At 36.8% G+C, this 17,778-nt stretch overlaps 1 protein-coding gene across 2 annotated transcripts in view; it reads left to right on the top strand.

Annotated features, from left to right (window-relative positions):
• The window catches only part of AGMO (alkylglycerol monooxygenase), a 188,126-nt gene that overhangs the window by 45,191 nt on the left and 125,157 nt on the right, over nt 1–17,778 (top strand). The window lies entirely within an intron of this gene.

Raw genomic sequence — 17,778 nt, 5'->3', positions numbered from 1 at the left:
TTTACAATAACAGTCTAGATGCTTTGACATTGGGGTCTGAAATATATAGACTCATTTAGGAGGGACACCATTTTTATATACAGTTGCTCTGAGAATATGTTGCAGGCTGTAGATGGGTGCACATATGAGTGCATATACTGTGTGTGATTCTGCAAAATACATTGACTCTTTAAATCCTGTTAAAAATGGGCATGGCCCATTAGCAGCTTTCAAGTGTATGTTCATTTAGTAAGTATTCAGAAAGCACCAGGTATGTCAAGTCTTGCTTTGGCAACAAGTTTCTTGGAGTTGTCATTGCTTGTGACTAAAGTGGTGAGGTTTGAAGGAAGAACCAGAACAAAATGCAGGATAAAGTGGCTTTTGATGTGCTTTCTATCCAACTTTTAGGTAGCCAGTCTTAAGAGTTGAATGAGGAAAGAGACCATCTTGAGTTAATCAATGTAATTGCTAGAGATTTAAATACTGTTGCACACAAGTAATTTTTTATTAAAACTGATTTGTGAGAGTCTGCATTTAATATAAAAAGCAGGCTTTTCTGCTGGCATGGGAGTGAGAACAGCAGCATGATCTATGATGACAGCACGTGACATGTCCAGTGTTCTAGAATCCAGTGGTTGTTTTGCTTGGCCAGTGTCACACAGCAAATTCCATAGGATTTTGTACCCCATTGACTATGCTGGTGACAAGATCTGAAGTCACTCAGCAGACAGAAAATCAACAGCTATTCAGCATATTGCTTGCATGTGCTTGAATCTGCTGTTTTCTGTAAGGTTTATTAGCTTTCATTATTTTTTGTAGTAACCATTGCATTTTCTGATCCAGAACAAGTTTAGACAGCTATAAAAGGTGATTTTGTGCTGCTTTGTGTGGTTTTAAGTGTGTTTAAAAGTAGAAGCACATGACTCTTTATTGACCTGCATTGATTTTAATGAGTTTTCAATAGTTCGTCTTGGGCATTATTTTTTAAATTGCCATTCCAGTGTGAAATCTCCTCCCTAAAGCATCTCAGTGAGTTGTTCATGTTACACTGTAAAATGAGAGATTTCCTTTTACTTCTTTGCTTGTAAAAGTTGGCCTATTCTTTTTTTCTCAGTATTTGAAAAAATTGCCCAAATACCCATGTTTGTTTGAAATAATTTCCAGTTGTGTGTACTGGATCTTCTATGTCTGCACCTGTAAAAAAGAGACAGATAACTGGAGTTGAATTCTCAGCCATTAGCAACCAAAATTCCATTTTGATCTGTACAGTGATTCATATGTAATGTTTTTGTGTGGCACTTACAACTAGAATATCTCATTACTTCACAAATTATATAAAATATTTCCTCCCAAGGGGACATTTTCTTTTCACAGTACCTTTTGCAAACATCAGTGTAAAAATAAAATTATGCATACTTAAATACATCTTTCATTTCAGTATTTCTTTAAAGACAACTCACTTCTAACAGACAAAACCAATTTCATTATATATGCAGTCTTTATTAGAAAATAATGTGCTCCTAGGTAATGGAGAAGCATTTTGAAATAACATTTAATGGATGACGATTTTGCTGTTATGCTGATTCTTATGTTAATTTATGTGTAAAAAGCTACTGTCAAGCAAGGGTACATGTATACTGGTTAGATCAAAGTGGCTTTTTCAGTAAGCAGTAATTCATGAGTGCTGGTTAAAATGAGGGATTTAACTCTGCAATGACAAAGAATGTCAAGTGGTCTTTTACTGTGAAAGGCCCAGGCATTCTTTTTTTGTTGCATGTTTTGGTGCCATGTGTGTATCAGTAGTGAAAGGAAAATGCCTTGTCTCTTAACATCTTTACTATCCATGGTGGGAAGCAGCAAATGAGTGCTGGGAGTTATTCTCCTCCTGCTCATCTCTTCTCCAACAAAAAAAAAACAACCCACATCCATGTAAAGCCATCCATTGGCCAGCAGGTTGAGGGAGGTGATTCTCTTCCCTTCAAGGAGATCCCACCTGGAGCAGTGCATCCAGCCCTGGGGCCCTCACTACAAGAAAGACACAGTCCTGTTGGACTGTGAGTCTGGAGGAGGGACATGAAGTTCATCAGGGGGCTGTTGTACCTCTCCTACAAGGAAAAGCTGAAAGAATTGGGGCTGTCCAGCCTGGAGAGGAGCAGGCTCTGGGGTGACTTGTTGCAGCCTTTCAGTACCTCAATAGAGCATACAAAAAATCTGGAGAGGAATGGTTACCAAGGACATGTAGTGATAAGGCAATGTGGGGAATGGCTTCAAACTGAGAGTTTAGATTAGATATTAGTAAGAAATTCTTTACTGTGAGGCTTGTCAGGGACTGGAGCAGATTGTCCAGAGAAGCTATGGATGCACCATCCCTGGAAGTGTCCAAGGCCAGGTTGGGAGGGGGCTGTGAGTAATGTGGTCTATTGGAAGGTGTCCCTACCCTGGTCTAGTGGGAGGAGTCCAGAGGAGTTGGAACTTAAGTGGTGTTTAAGATCCCTTCAAAGGCAAAACATTTTATGATTATATGATTTTTTTATCCCCTCTTGCACTGACTCAACATACAAATATTTTGTAGGAACACCTGACTTACTATTACTCACATATGATTGCTTTGTAAGGATCACTTGGCTATGAGTAAGCCCATACCAATATCCATAGGAAGAAGTATAGGTGCCTGGGTTGATTTTTAACAGTCTGAAGCTTGGTACAGATGATAAATAAGCTGAGAATGGTCACTCAAAGACAACCATAAATAGATATGTGTTCAAAAAAAAAAAAAAAAATCATGCCAGAAAGCAGGATACCTTTAATGTGAATATGTATATACACATCTCTGAAACTGTTTTTTGTGATTTTCAATCTGTCTTCCTTTGTACAAGATCTTTGGCTGCAGTTCTGTGATGAGTTTCAAGAGATGGTTCTCTTATTTTTTGTTGGTCTTTAAGTGTGCAAAATGGTTGAAATTATTAGCTCTTCTACAATGACAATTAAAATCTTAAGTTGCATTTTGGAGGCAGTCTAGATTCACAGTCTTATTTAGGACTGGATAAGATTTACAATCCAGATATCTTTGCACCTACTCAAATGTTACTGTTTGTGCTGTGACCAGCACCTCTTGCCATCACACCAGGGAACAGCAGGTCAGTCATCTGTATCCAGCAGCATGACTTGAAGTCCTTTAAGTAGCAGCCTTTCATGTGAGGGGTCCTGGTTTCCAGTCCAGGGTAGAGATCTTGGGACTGCGGGGAAATGATAAAGCATAAAATAGGACTTCAAAACTGCTTGTTGGATGTTTACGTTCAGTTGTCTTAAGTTCAGAACACTGCCTGCCTTCTGAGCACCCACACCTTTCCCTAAGGATGTGCTGAGGGATAAAAACACTCTCTGAACTTCATGCCTGACTTTTAGGTGTTTCTGTGCTCACTGCTTTTAGGACTGTATTTTTATAACTGGGTCCAAATACTATCCATGCTGGGAAGAGCAGGGGTTAAAAGGAGAGCTAAACAGATCACAGAGCCAAGGATGACAGTCCACTTCTCTTGTTTTACATTCCCAGCCAGAAACTAACCCAGTGAGCTGAATACCCTGCTGAGAGTTGTTGTGAGTGCCAGAGTGAGCAAGCGTGTGTGTGTGGGTGTACAGCAGGACAGAGAGGAAGAGCAGCCAAAGAGGGACTTGTGATCATCACTCTGGTTAGAGCAAATGACCAGATGGACTTTGCCGTGTGGTCTGACTTCTCCCTGGAGCTCTGCTCCCCATCCCACAGAAAAATTTCCTTTCTATGCCTCCAGATGCAAACTGAAGCAGGACTTCCCACTTGGACAGTATCCAGTGCAGCAAGGGTAGCACAGGGGGAATCCTTCAGGAGCTGGAATTGGTAGATTTGCATTGTCCCCATGTAGATCCTCATATTTCTATTTTTTTTTTGATGGATGCACAGTATTCAGCACTGCCAGGGGAATCACCAGGTATATGCAGAGAGAGCTCCTAGCTTTCCATTGCTGCAACAAGCAAGTGCTGACCCTAGGTACCACTGGCAGAGATGAAGCATCACCACCTCCTTGCAGGGCTTTGGAGGAGACAAACTGGGAAGGAAATCTGTCTCAAGCTTTTGAGAGGCACAAGTTTGTATCTACACCAAAGCTGCTTACTAAAGAGAAGCAGCTCCCAATAGGGCTGGTAGGAAGAGGGAATGAATATAGGGACTGGCAGGAGCTGTGGGAGAGGTGGGAGTTTTCCAGATACCCAAATGTCTTTCTGTTTTCCTACTGTTCCCATTTCTTCTGAGATACAGTTTCAGTGGTTGCTAAGCATTTTCCAGAATTTCAGCTGGATTTTTTTAATCTTATTTGTCATTTTTGCCTGAGAAATTAAGGGGTGAGTTGGGTGGTCTGTTTGTTTTTTCCCTGTTGTTTGTTTTCTGTCAAAAAAAAGTTTCAGTGACTGTTCTGTTACACCATTAAAAATGGTGCTTTAATTCTGTGGTATTCTACCAGAGGGGAAGAGAGAAGACCCAATGATTAGCAACAACTCTGACAGTATGTTTCCATTTTCTCTTTTACTTGTTATGCTGCTTCAGAGTCAGCAGTTTTAGTGGTGTTTGACTTTTTACATTCATTAAAACTTTTGGACAAGCTGATTTCTAATACATCAGCTGCATAGAATGAGTTAAAGTTGGTTTTCTGTGCTGGCTTAAAACCACTTTTCGCTTAAAACCACTCTGTACTAGACTGGTTCAACACTTTTTAGGAGTCTGTGTGAACCTGAAATAAAGTAACAGAGAATGATACCACAGGAAGACAGCTTGAGCTAGATAACAACGGAGGGATGTGGGGTGTGACTACAGGGGTGTTGTCTGTGAGAAGCTGCCAGAAGCTTCTCCCATGTCTGCCAGAGCCAATGCCAGCTGGCTCCAAGATGAACCCACTGCTGGCCAAGGCCAAGCCAGTCCGTGACAGTGGTAGTGCTTCTGGGATAACAGATTTAACAAGGGGAAAAAATAGGTGTGGGAGAAGTTGCTTCAAGATTTAGTTTTTCTTTCACATTATCCAGCTCTCATTTTGATTAGTAATAAAATTAAACTTGTTTGTCCAAGCTGAGTCGGCTTTGCCCATGATACTAACCAGTGAGTGATCTCTCCCTGCCCTTGTCTCAACACACAAGCCTTTTGTTTTATTTTCCATATCCAGCTAAGGATGGGAGTTACAGTGGCTTTGGGGGGCACCTGGGATTCAGCCAGGGTCAACACAACCCACAAACAAATAACTTTAATTCTGTAGGAGGCAGAATGTTGACTTGTTGTTCTGAAATTTTTAAGACTGTAAGGAGCAGTCTCTGGCCTGCTCCAGAAAATATTAGCAGATGCTGGTACCCTAGCACACTCTTACTGTTCATTTTCTAAAACTATTTTCTTCTATACCTCTCAATGGAGCAGAAGTACGTAGTTTGTTTTTTGGATGTTGTTATTTGAAATGCTTGGTGCAAGGTTAAACTTAGTGGAATGCAGAAAATAAACTCAAGGTTCAGAAGATGTGTAAGTAGCCATGATTATCTCACATTTAACATGAATAAGTGAAGTATTAAAGAACTCTCAAATAATCATTGGAATTGGAAAAATTCAATCATTTAAGCACAATAAGCATTTAGCTTTAGATTTCTAGAATATGCTGTTACTATATTCATTTTTGGAACATATGAGAAGAGCCTACACATAAACTTATAAAATGTACTTCTAGTGGCCCAGCAGGATAGAAAAAAATATATCTGTTTTTTGTTAGCAGTGTATCTACTAGCTGTTTGAAAAAATTCAGATTATGAAGACACTCAGAAAGGAAATAAATATTTTATTTTATCTCTTTGTTTCTAATTTAAAGTTGAAAAGGAAAGTGAAGCTTTTTCTGTCAGTAATAAATTCAGATTTCCTAGAAAGACATGCGGATTCTTTTGCACTTATCTTTCAATTTTGTACTCAATAATTCTTCCAAACCACAATGCATCATAAAATATTATTTACATGAAACATAATAAAAACCTTTCCTTCACAACCAGGTATTTATTATTTCTGAGTAGTCCAAAGGCAGAGACATAAAAAAGATAGGATCTCTGGTATAGCCATTTGTAGGAATGGAAAGGTCTTCTGTTTCAAGCCTCTGCTTGCTTTTATATCTCCTCTGATAAAGTCTAAAAATAATGAAGGTTGTTTGATGCTGAGTGGTGGATTTTGGAGACAGATAGAATGTTGTGATACCCTAGAAGACATAATGAGGGGTCAGTCTAGAGAAAATCTTGCAGAAAGCTCTTTGAAACATTAGGATTTGAGAATAAAGCTGGCCCTGTTGCTTTACATCAGTCAGCAGAGCTGACCTTGCCATCTCAGATGCTGCAGGTGCCCATGCAGACAATACACAAAGGAAGTGTCCTCCCTTCAAAGCAACATGAAGTTTCAGTTTGTCCTGTTTGTACTTCTGGCAAAATGACCAAGTGTTTAGTTGTTAATCCAGACTGGTTTTAATCTTCCACAACTGAGATCCTGGATATTTTTGCTAGTCTTCTATACACATTTAGAGTTTTGGCAGAGGGAGTTTGTACTGCACAATCTGCTGAGCAAGGAAGCTAAAAAGTACAGCTCCCTTCATTTTCCTAGGGGGCTCTGGGATAGCATGTGTCCTCAGAGCAGGACTGGACAACTTGGCCAAAAATCCCACCACTGTGGAAAGATTCTGAAAGAGCAGTCTATGAGGACAGGGAAGGTCTCCTGGGAATGGCAGCATTGGGCTCAGAGTGCTTTTCCCTCTGCCTAAGGTAGTTGTTTGGAAAAGCTCATCTTCCAAAGTGTCTTCTCACTGAACTGGGGCATGAACTGTTTATCTGCTTCCTGATTAGGGGAAAGGCTGCATCAGGAGATGAAAAAAAGAGATTCAGGTTTTGTTCCATATGCAGAGGATTATCTGTGACTTTGGGGAGGACAGTGCCTGCCCAGCCCTTGTTTCCAGGGTGTTTCCAGCCACACCAAGTACTTTCTAGAGAAGCCCCAGGAGCACAGTATTTTGCAGGAACAGGATGTATTTATTTGCCAGTGAGTGGATTTAGAGACTGATCACACTGGAAAATCTTGGTCTTAACCTTGAGTTACATAGATGTAATTTTTGTGTGTATCCACACTGTCTCTATGTATATTTATACACACACATTGATGTTACCTGCATACATATAGCATGTACAGCTCTTGTGAGCTGGAGGCATCTGATTCAGGATAAGAAAGACAACACCAGGAAAATATCACTCTTTTTCTTCTTCACGAAACTTAAAATTTTGATAATACTGTGTGATTAATTCCAGCTATAGCCAATATTGCAAGTAAAAAGTAAATTTTTCCAGTTTTTTAGGCAAGCCCATAGAATGCTGAGAAAGGAAATTGTATCTGGCAAGTTAAAGTAGCCTGGATTGCTGTTCTTTACTTCCCAACAAAATACACCCACACAAACTTTGAAATCCATTGCATCCTAAATTCCTACTGGCTGCATTTCCAAAGATTCAAATTATTTCTAATAAAAGAAGTCATCAGCCAGCAGTTCTCTCTGAATTTTGAAATAGATGGTGTGACCTGCAGTTGCCAGTTTCCAAAATTAATAGATGAATCATAAGAAGGCACACTTTATTCTTGTTTATAATTTGAAAATGTTGGCCCTTGTGTTTAGGAACTTCTTTTTTTAAAACTTACTTTTCATTATTATAAATGTGGGAAAAGTTCCTAGTGGGAAAAGAATGCTTCAGACACACAGATCCCAAAGCCAACCCCCGCACTGTAATTTTCCTATTGCCTCACATCTGGAATGTGTAACTAGCAAACTCACCCATAAAAAGAATTATGGTTGAGCAAGTTAAAAAAGTTAGTATTTAATGGAGAGAGGCATTAAGTTGACCCTGATAAGGACTTTTTTTTTTCTTTACATGAAGCCACATTTTTTTTTCAAAGGAGAGGAAAAAGAAAAGACATGCTAAGTTTTAGCCTAACCCAAGAAGTTAACCCTGTTAAGAAGAGCTCAAGCTCACACAGCTGGCTTGTAATCAGGAGTGACTGTATTGCACATTGTCTTGCACATGTATCCAGTTTTTCTATCTTTAAAAATAATCTGTATGTTGCAGCTGGGATATGATTTTCTTTTTCAGTTTATAGTTCATAGCTCCTATGTAGCGAACCCTGTAATGAAGGCATATTAGACTGGAGATTTTGATTTTGTCTTCCATTAAACATAATCATGAATTTCTGTCCTAATACTTGGAAGGAGTAAAATAAGACCAGAATGAAAACAATGAAATTCACCTAAAATTATTTTATGTTTGAATGTATGCTAAAATCAGCAGCATAAAAGGTAACAGTTTTAATCTAACATTGACATAACTAAATTCAGTAAATGTATTTCATAGGAGATTTTTTCCTTTCATAATTTCTAGTAGGACAGTGGAGAGTTATTACAATTATGGAAACATTTGCAAACGTGATATGTCTGAAATCCTGTTTATAGATTTTGTGTGAATTGACAAAATGTAGTTCATTGCAAGTGTCTAAATGTGAGTTCATCTTCACATCAGCTATGCAAGAGTGTATCAAAAAGTGAATCTAGAGTTGAATTCTCTTTTTGTATTCTCTAACTTATTTTAGTAGATAACTGTCGGAGTTTATAAACATTTAGTAGAGGATGACCTGAGCCTGATTCAACAATCTTACAGTCTTTGAAAAAAATAAGTAAACAGAAATAATTGATCCAATTTCCATTTACTATGGTCAAAGTTAGGAATGGAGAAATTATACAAAAATTCTTTGAGTTAATAACCACCAAGTTTCATTTTTTAAAGGCTGATATTGCCAAGTATATATTTGATTCTTGCCAAAGGTAAACTCCATCCTGCAGGAGCAAAGAAATGAAAGGCTGACCGATCAAGTAAAATCCTTGCTGAAGAACTGTAGAACAGTAGGAAATTTTCACTGTGAACCTTTAAGAAAAATTTCTCAGGAAGTGGTAAGTCAATAAACCCACAAAGACCTACTGCATTTTGAAATAATAGGAACTGAGGAGGCATTAATTGAAGGATTTGCTTATATAAATATAATAATGGTGGTTATGGGAAAGAAATATTATCAAGCAAAAGAAGACGAGGATCCATATCAAGCCACCTTGAACACTGAGAAATACAAAGGCAAAACTTTATGACCTTACTAATTCTGAAGATGAATAAATTTTATAGATAAGTAAATTTTTACAGTTGAGGTCTACACAGCTACAGAGTAATCTTTCTATTAGCTACTGATGAATTTACATTAGTTATTTGGTTAAAAGATTTAAAAATTCCTGACTACTGCAGCTTGATATCCATTATGTGTTCAGCACAAGTCTTTCAGATATGTACAATGATACCATCATTCATGGAATAGCACTCAAGCAGGAGGATGCTATCCTGAGAGCTTAAATCCTCCCTCTCCCAAAGTGGTCAGATTGATATGAAGACTAATTCTGCCTAGCTGTTTGCATTGCCAGTCTGTAAGAAAACACTGTAAAATATGGGTGCACATATGATTAATATATCAAATGCACATTAAAATTTGCTCATCATCTAAAGTTCAAACCATCAGTAGTTCGGTATAAAGATGTTTGCATCAAATTACTCCATCTGGAGAGGACGCAGTATCTTTTTTCAAAATAAGTTGAATTGCCTTGCAGCCTCCCAGAAAAATGCAATGTATTACATTAACCTCTCTTCAACTTCCTTTCAGTAGCTCAGTTTCCAGATTTGTTTCATTTCGTACAAATTCACTTATTATTGTACTTGATGTGGTTTTGGTGGTGGGGTTTTTTCCCCAGTTAAACTGCACAGAGGCAGCTAAACAATTTAACAAGGACACTATTGGTTATACAACAAACTTGGCCAAAAAGAAATGCCATTGCACCTATGGGTGTCTAAAATGGTTGGATGTGAACAGGAATCTGTGAATGATACAAACTTCAAGTAATTTGAATTCCAGGTATTGAGTCTGACACTAAATGTATCTGTGGTACCTATGAGCAAGATGGTAAAATAAAGGCATTTCCCTTTTCATCAGCTTTCCACTTCACTACTTTCAGTCAGGTTGTTATCTTTTGGAAATCTGAAGCTGGTTTGTGCTGACAAAGAGTTTGAAAGCCATTAATATTATGGGCTGTGCTTACCTTCCCATTGTACTGCTGAAAAGGGGTCAAACTTCTGAATCCTACAGAGGCTTGGCTTACTCAGGTCAGTGTGAGCATGTGGTGTGGGGGCTGAAACATCAGCTTCACCACTTCATTATGCTTCTGCAATATGCCCCAATAAACAGGAAGTAAAAAACCCAAAGGAATGTAAATCCTAAAATATTTGGTACTGTCTATATATTTGACAGCCCTTTCCTGGCTGGTAGAAATCAGCTGGGAAATTAGGGACTGGTCTACAAGGATGGATTAAAATGTCTAAAGAACTGCTATGTGATGCTAAAAAATCAAAGATAAAAAGTCAAAGCTTGAAAAATTGGATCTATTTATTTTTAATAAATGTTTTTTATATTTAATTTTAGTGGGATTTTTAGTCTTTTATTATCTGTTATGGTGCAAGTTTGCAAGTTTCTACTGATAAAGGTAATGCCAACTAATTTTCATGATTTAAAGATGTGTAAAATTTTTAAAGGAAAAATTTTGCCTCCACTTAGGAAAAATCCCTTTGAAGAAGTTTTTGGAAAAAGCCCTCTGCATAGAAAAAAATTGCTTATCTTCTCTGCATCAGCAACAGCTTTGCTGTATTTTAAAATTACAAAAACACCCATAAACCACAGCCCAACACCTGCTACTGGATTTTATTTGGAAATACAGCCATATGTTCACCATCCTTAGCTATTATTAAAAAATTATTACTGTAGCAACAACCATGTTTCCTCACTTTTGGTTGATCTTGATTTTGAGTTCAGGATACAAAATGGCATTTCAGTCTTTTGGGGGTGATTTCTGTGGTGATGAAGATGCTGGAAATGTTTAACGTAAGTTTGATTTTTTGCTTTTACAAAGCTCTAGTAAATACTGAACTTAAGCCAGTAGAACTTTGATGCCATGATTTGTTTTAATTTTTGTATTCTTAAAAATTTATTAAAAAATAAAGATAACTATGCATTATTTTCTGATGTGTGAGAATAGTATGAAACACAAAAGTAAGATTGCCCTTTTTTTAGTATGCAAATCTGTTATTGACTCATAACAATTGTTTCTCTGGTTAACAAAGTATTAGATTTCTTGGATGTAGGCAAAATTTAAAATGGGGAGATATATACTTATTATTTCCTTTGTCTTTGAATTTTTTCAATGCCTATGCATTGCAGAAAACTGTATGCAGAATTTCAACTTCAAACAATAAGAATATTTGGTGTTTATTTTAGAGGAATATATTTACTTCCAGTTTTACTTATTATAAAAGAAATTAATTCTAGTCCTAGCAACAGAAGAATTTATTAGTGACTAATTTAAGACCTTTAAACCTTACGGTTTTTTCCACATATGCATTCGATCTAAATAATTTTTACACAAAACCCCAGTGTTTTCCCAGTGTTTTAAGTGAAGGTTGGGTGGGTTTTTTTTTTAAATTTATATATCAAAATTAATTTTGAAAATGAAACTGATGAAATTAGCCAGTTTTTTGAAAATCTAAGGGGAGGGCAGAAAACAAAGTCCCATTTCTTTTTTCCATCCATCTTTAAATACATCAGTAGAATCTGGACATCAGTTTGATCTCTAAAAATCTAACCAGGGTTCAGTAGAGTGCTGTGAAGAGGCACTTTCAAAGCAGCAGTAAAAACAGCAGTTGAGAATCTCCTGTGTAAGTGTAGCAAAGTGATGTCTCTAATCACGTTAAGGCTGATTGAAGAACAGAACAGAATGTTACTTAACAGAAAGTGGTATTCAGGTTAGAGGAGATTCAATTATTTAAGGATAAATATTGAAACTCTTCTTGCTCTATGTGAGGAATACCTGCAAAGTGTGTTCAGTTTTCCATTAGAATGCTCTGTTTGCTGTCGTCTTTGTTGTTACCCTACCTAAAAGATCCTCCTGAGCCCACTATGATCCTTTTCTTGCCTGTGCAAAATTTGGTGCTGCCTTGGCTTAAATGCACATTTACCTTTCAGTCTTAAAGGTCTTTTACAGCCTAAATGTTTCTATGATTCTATGCCATCAATATTGACCTGGTGTGAAGTCAGGTAATTACATTCGGTTTCTGGAACAGAGGGACTGTCTCTTGTTCTTGCTTCACTTTTCTAACCACGTCAAGCCCCACTTACAGCTCTCTGCCACACCATTGTTCTCCTGCATTCACACCCTCCCCCTTGCTATTTACTTCCCTTTTAAGTCCAGCTGCTATCTCCCCTGACTGCTTTGTTTCTCAGATGTGCATCAGCCCTTTCCTTAAGCTGATCCAATTTATTAATCCACTATCCTGTCAATTAAAGAGATATTTTTAATTTTTCCTAGGGTTAAGATACAGACATATGAGAAATCTTGATCCAAAGTAATGTTTCATAAAGCTACCTTTATGAACATCTCTGAATCATCTCATCTAGCTAACCTTCAAGAATTTTGTAGGAAATAAATGAAAGATTTTTTTATTACTTTAATTTTGATATACATTGCATTATATTATCTTTCATATGAAATTAACAGAAGGAAAGATTTCACTTAATAATTACTTACTAGAAAAGAGTCACAGCATGTCTATGATGAAATTTCATTTTTATTGAAGAAGCATTAATATTTTTTGAAAGTAATAAATGACCATTTTTCTGTCCATTTATACATATAGTATTAAAAATTTGGGGCACTTATGTGTGCTTTATAGTAAATCTGGATAATCCTAATACTGTTATTGGAGTGATTCATGTTAGCAAGATAATATATACTTTTTTACTTACTCCTGTTGTTCATGGACAAACATGGTTGATCAGCTTGTCACCAGTATAGCTTGTTTTATATATATATATATATATATATATATATATATATATATATATATGTGGTTAATCATTTTTAAGTGCTCTCTACTATTAATAATTTCTTTGTTCTTAAGTTACATTCCCTAACATCTTCCTGACTCATTCAGCAGTACTGAGGATAGTTGTAGCAAATACATAGCTAATGCTTATTTATAAAGAATTTGCCCTATCCCTTCTGCTTGTCCCTGGAAACTTCTCTCTTATGACCTCAACATTTCACTCAGTCAAGTCCTATAAAATTCTCTTTGTGGGAAGGACTTTTTATGAGAGAATATAGTATCATTTTCCTTGGGTTTTGGCCGTTGTCTTCACAATTGCTGTGGTAGATTTGGTTGCACAGATGTTGCATTTTGAGCTGAAAATTTTTCATGGCAGTTATATAAGGCTGCCTTAATCACAACAGGCTTCCTCAGCTGTCCCTTAGCTGTGACCTATGACATCTTCACTCCCTTACTTCTAAACCCATTTCCTAATAGAACCCAGCAAATCTTGTCTATGATAAATTGTTATTCTGGGTTGCAGCTGGAGATCTCATCATACATGCAGTGTATTCTGGGGCTTATTCATTAATCCAGAATAGTGGCCACAGGCAAATCCCTACATGCACCCTTCAAGTTCTAGAGTTCAGTTGTGATGAAAACTGGCCTAGTAACATTTGTTATGAGTAGGATCTGTCTTCACACCTCTGCCTGTAAGCAGCGTGTGACTGTACTGCAGGGGAATGTCATATAGCTACATTCTTATACAGAAGTAGACAGAGTATGGAATGACTATGAATACAAAATCCTAAGTGCATGTTGCTCAGATTTCTTGATTTTAACATTTGTATAATTTTACCTTGAAATAAGCCATTCTGTTAAGAGGTCAAAATTGCAATCTCCTTGTGTGTTGTACATAGCCACCTGTCTCTTCTGTATTTTAAGTGATGGTGTACTGATCTTCTGGGCTGAAGAAGCATCAAATCCATCTTGATGTGTAAAGTGAGAGATTGAATACTTATGGCACTGAGGAGGATTCTTGTTCTTTGTCAAGGGCTTTATTAGTCAGTAAAGACGGTCATGAATACAAGATGGTGCTTTTTGACCATGCTTTGATTGCCCTAAGTGAATAAGGGTGGTGAATTCTAAACCAGAGTTTCCCATGAGGATGTTGTTGAGGTAGGGCAGAGCCATGTCTAGGGAAATCAGCAGCAATGTATAAGCTGGAGCTGGTACCTTGCTCCCACAGGCCCTGGAGCTGTAATTTGGCCAGTCCAAAAATGTGGTTGACACCTAGAGATCAAAACATTAGACATCATACCGAAAGGATTATATAGATTTTGGATAAAGGTTTTAGAGGAAATAAAAGCCAGAAAATCCAGGACAGAGCAGATATGTTTCTTAATAATACTCTCACTAATCTTTTCAAGTACAAACAAAGATTAGTCACTAGGTTAATTTTTCTTTTCAAGACTTCCTCCAGCATTTTGGCTTAAAACAAAAAGTTCTGAGGAAAGCCACTTTTTTAGTACTCTACCGACAGCAAAGTCCTTTCTATCCAGAAATACAAAATTAATGTAGCATGTTTCTGAAAGTGGCAAGGAAGAATCTTCTGGGTATTTATAGTTGGTGATAATATTGATTTATCTGAGAATGTAGTGCAAATGTTTGCCATTTGTGGTTCACTCCTAAAGATGCAAGAAACCCCCGCACCTGTGGATTTAGTGGTGCATGAGGTCATAAACTGCATACTTCTTGGGTCATGGGGTTGGCAATTTATTCATAAGATCCTAATATGCATAGGACACCAATGGTGTGAAATTTTTCTGGACTTATAGTCCAAGCAAGTTTTCTTTGTCTTACAGGTTTTATTATCTCTTGTTGCTCAAGTCTAGGACTGAAGGTTAAGAGAAGACAGCCTGTATGCAGAATGTACACACTGCTGAGGCCTCAGCACGTTGCAGGATTAAGCCCTCACTGAAAAGCTGTTTATCTGCTCTAGTTTGATAGAACAAATCATGGCAAGAATACTTCAACTGTCTCCAAACTGCTGAAGTAAAATAAGGCAAAATACAGAAATATTAAATATAGTAGTAAATCAGATCACTTTCTGATTTTGTGTTTTTTAATAAAAAATAATTACAGAAACAATAATTACTTATTATTATTAAGCTGGAGTAAAATGAAAGTTTCTAAGAAATTTTAATGAAAAGAGACTGCTCAGAAATATTTATACTTTTTAAAAGTGCCAATGCTCACATCAAAATAACTTTCAGATTTTTTTTTTAAAACAAATCTTTGTCCCTGGTTAGGCTTCTGACAATGTGAGGTCTGATTTCATCTTTTCACTTGATTTCTCTACTGGAAGCAAAGAGAGTTGAATTAAATGTGAACAGGAGGTTGTAAACATTCTGTTTATTTAGTGGTTTTGAGAATTCTTGAGGAAATGTGCTTTCTATGCTTCCAGTTTTGTTCATGTTCATCTCTTGATCTAAGAGTCAATTAGGATATTAATACACTTGAAAATATGATCAAAGAGTCATAGAAGAGACTGTGGTGGCTGGCATAGAGTATGATGGTTTTATCTTTGCTTTTATGATTCAGTTCTTAAGTGTCCTGCTGATATGCAGACTGATGATATACAAACATTCTGCTCTTCTCCCCTGCATTGCAGGGGAGAGTAAGTAGTCTACAATAAACATTTTCATTAAATTATGCAAAGACAGAATATAATGTATTTCTATGTATAACTGTATAACTATACATCTGTATATACAGTACACTAACACAATATTTAGCTGGATGATCACACAGGATTTTGGCTGTGCCCTTCAGGAGAAACCCTCTACTATTTATCTCTCAATTTAGCTGCACAGTAAGTTCTTTCAGCTCAATTTTTTGCATTAATGCTTATTTTATTCTTCTGAATGAATGAGGCTGGCATAAAGTACTCAAATGTATAGCATAAATACTGAATTGTTTCAGTTGTTCAGATACTTATGCAAAGGCTATCAATGCTGTACATGGTGCAAAACAAAGACAGAAATTTTAAAACTCTGTGATTCTGATGGAACAAAACACTTGAACAACAAATAATCACATTTCCATGTGAGGAAGTCCCAAGGTAATGACACCCTTAACATACTCATCTGACTTCCCTTGAAATGAGAAAATGCTGGAATATGGTGAAGGCTTCCAATCTCTGAAGTTCTGCCTTACCATAACAGTGGATACATTTATAAACTAGAACAAGAAAATTCTTTGAATTCAGATACTTAAAAACTTTGGAATGTGACAAAAAGCATGTATTGCCTGCCTGTTGTGACATTCCAGGGAGAGATGCAACTCTGAGAAACTTATAGTCACATCCTGATTCTAATAATACCCCTCAAGGGGTTTCTTCCTATGCTACTGGGAAAGTCTCCTTATCTCCGCTGATTTTAGCTCTGCTCATTTCAACTATCATTCCACTGACAGGCCAGCCTAGTATTTCTAGAAGAAATGTGCAGTGTGTTGTTCACTATAAATGGTAAACAAACCAGCCAAAACCCCATACCATGTGTAAATTGAAATGTTCGCGTGTCTGCAGAGCCAGGATCAAGAAAATTTATGAAGTTGTTAAAGCTGTCCCTGAAATATGATCTATACTGGGAGCCACAGCATATTTTGAGTTTCAAGTTCTTCCTCCAGCATTCTTCTGAAATAATTATGAAGAAATGAAGCAACAATCAATAACTATGAATATCAGTGGCCGTGGGATGTACCACATTCTATGCACACTTTAATAAAAACATATGAAGAAAAGGTATAGATAGTTTATACATTTTTGTGATGTCTTCTAAGACTCTTGATTGGTATAAACTGGAACTTAGCAGTTCTTCATGTGGCCTCAATGTGCCTGCACCTGGAGTGCTTGAAGAGCTTGGACTTTAATTCACCAAGATGATATTTAAAATGTAAATAGACATAAATGCAGAATGATTTCTAAAATTTTATGAAGTGTATGATAGGCACAGCTTGCTTTGTCTCTGTTATTATGTGTGATACCAAATTACAGTGGAGTGCTATTTTGGAAAATAGGTATAGATAGGTGTTGAGTGGATTGCTCTGAAGGCTGGTTATTTTACTGTAAGTCTTTTCACACAGTTAACTTTTTCACTAGATTATTAGGATCTTTACAGCATCAGAGTACATCCCACAGCTGGTAAAGTTTCCTTTGCTAACAGTAATCCAGATTGCTGTCACAGAAAAGCCACACTCATATTAGTCCAAAATTCAAAATAAGCTGTAGCCCACATGTAAAAATTGCTTGTATAGTTTTGAAATAAATTAATGCAAATTGGAATCTTAGAGATGTTAATTTTTTCTGTGCACCTGTGAAACATCATTCTGATTTGAAATTTATTGCCTCTGAACTGTGTCACATGTTAGATGAAGGAGAGATTTAGACATGGTTGGTGCAGTTGTAAATTAATGGGTCATACAATCTCTGTGACTACGGGTTAGTCGCGCCCATTAATTTTCCTTCCAAATTTCATCTTTTAATGCAGGAAATACGGTTTGACTTCAGATTTTGTTTGTATCTAGTAGCACTTAATCCTCTAAATTAAGGTTTTGGGGATTTTATTGGGGTTTTTCTTTCCTTTTTTATATGGTTTGCTATGTAATTGGTGTTGTTAAATGCAAAACTTCATTATACCTACTGGTTTCTCCTCTGGGTTGGCAGCATTGTAAATTATTAAATAGAATTACAGACAGTGTCATGATAAGTTTTAATGTGACAAT

Source organism: Serinus canaria, chromosome 2 (assembly GCF_022539315.1).
Source record: "Serinus canaria isolate serCan28SL12 chromosome 2, serCan2020, whole genome shotgun sequence".
Classification (NCBI taxonomy): domain Eukaryota; kingdom Metazoa; phylum Chordata; class Aves; order Passeriformes; family Fringillidae; genus Serinus; species Serinus canaria.
This window is presented reverse-complemented; position numbering and strand designations above follow the sequence as displayed.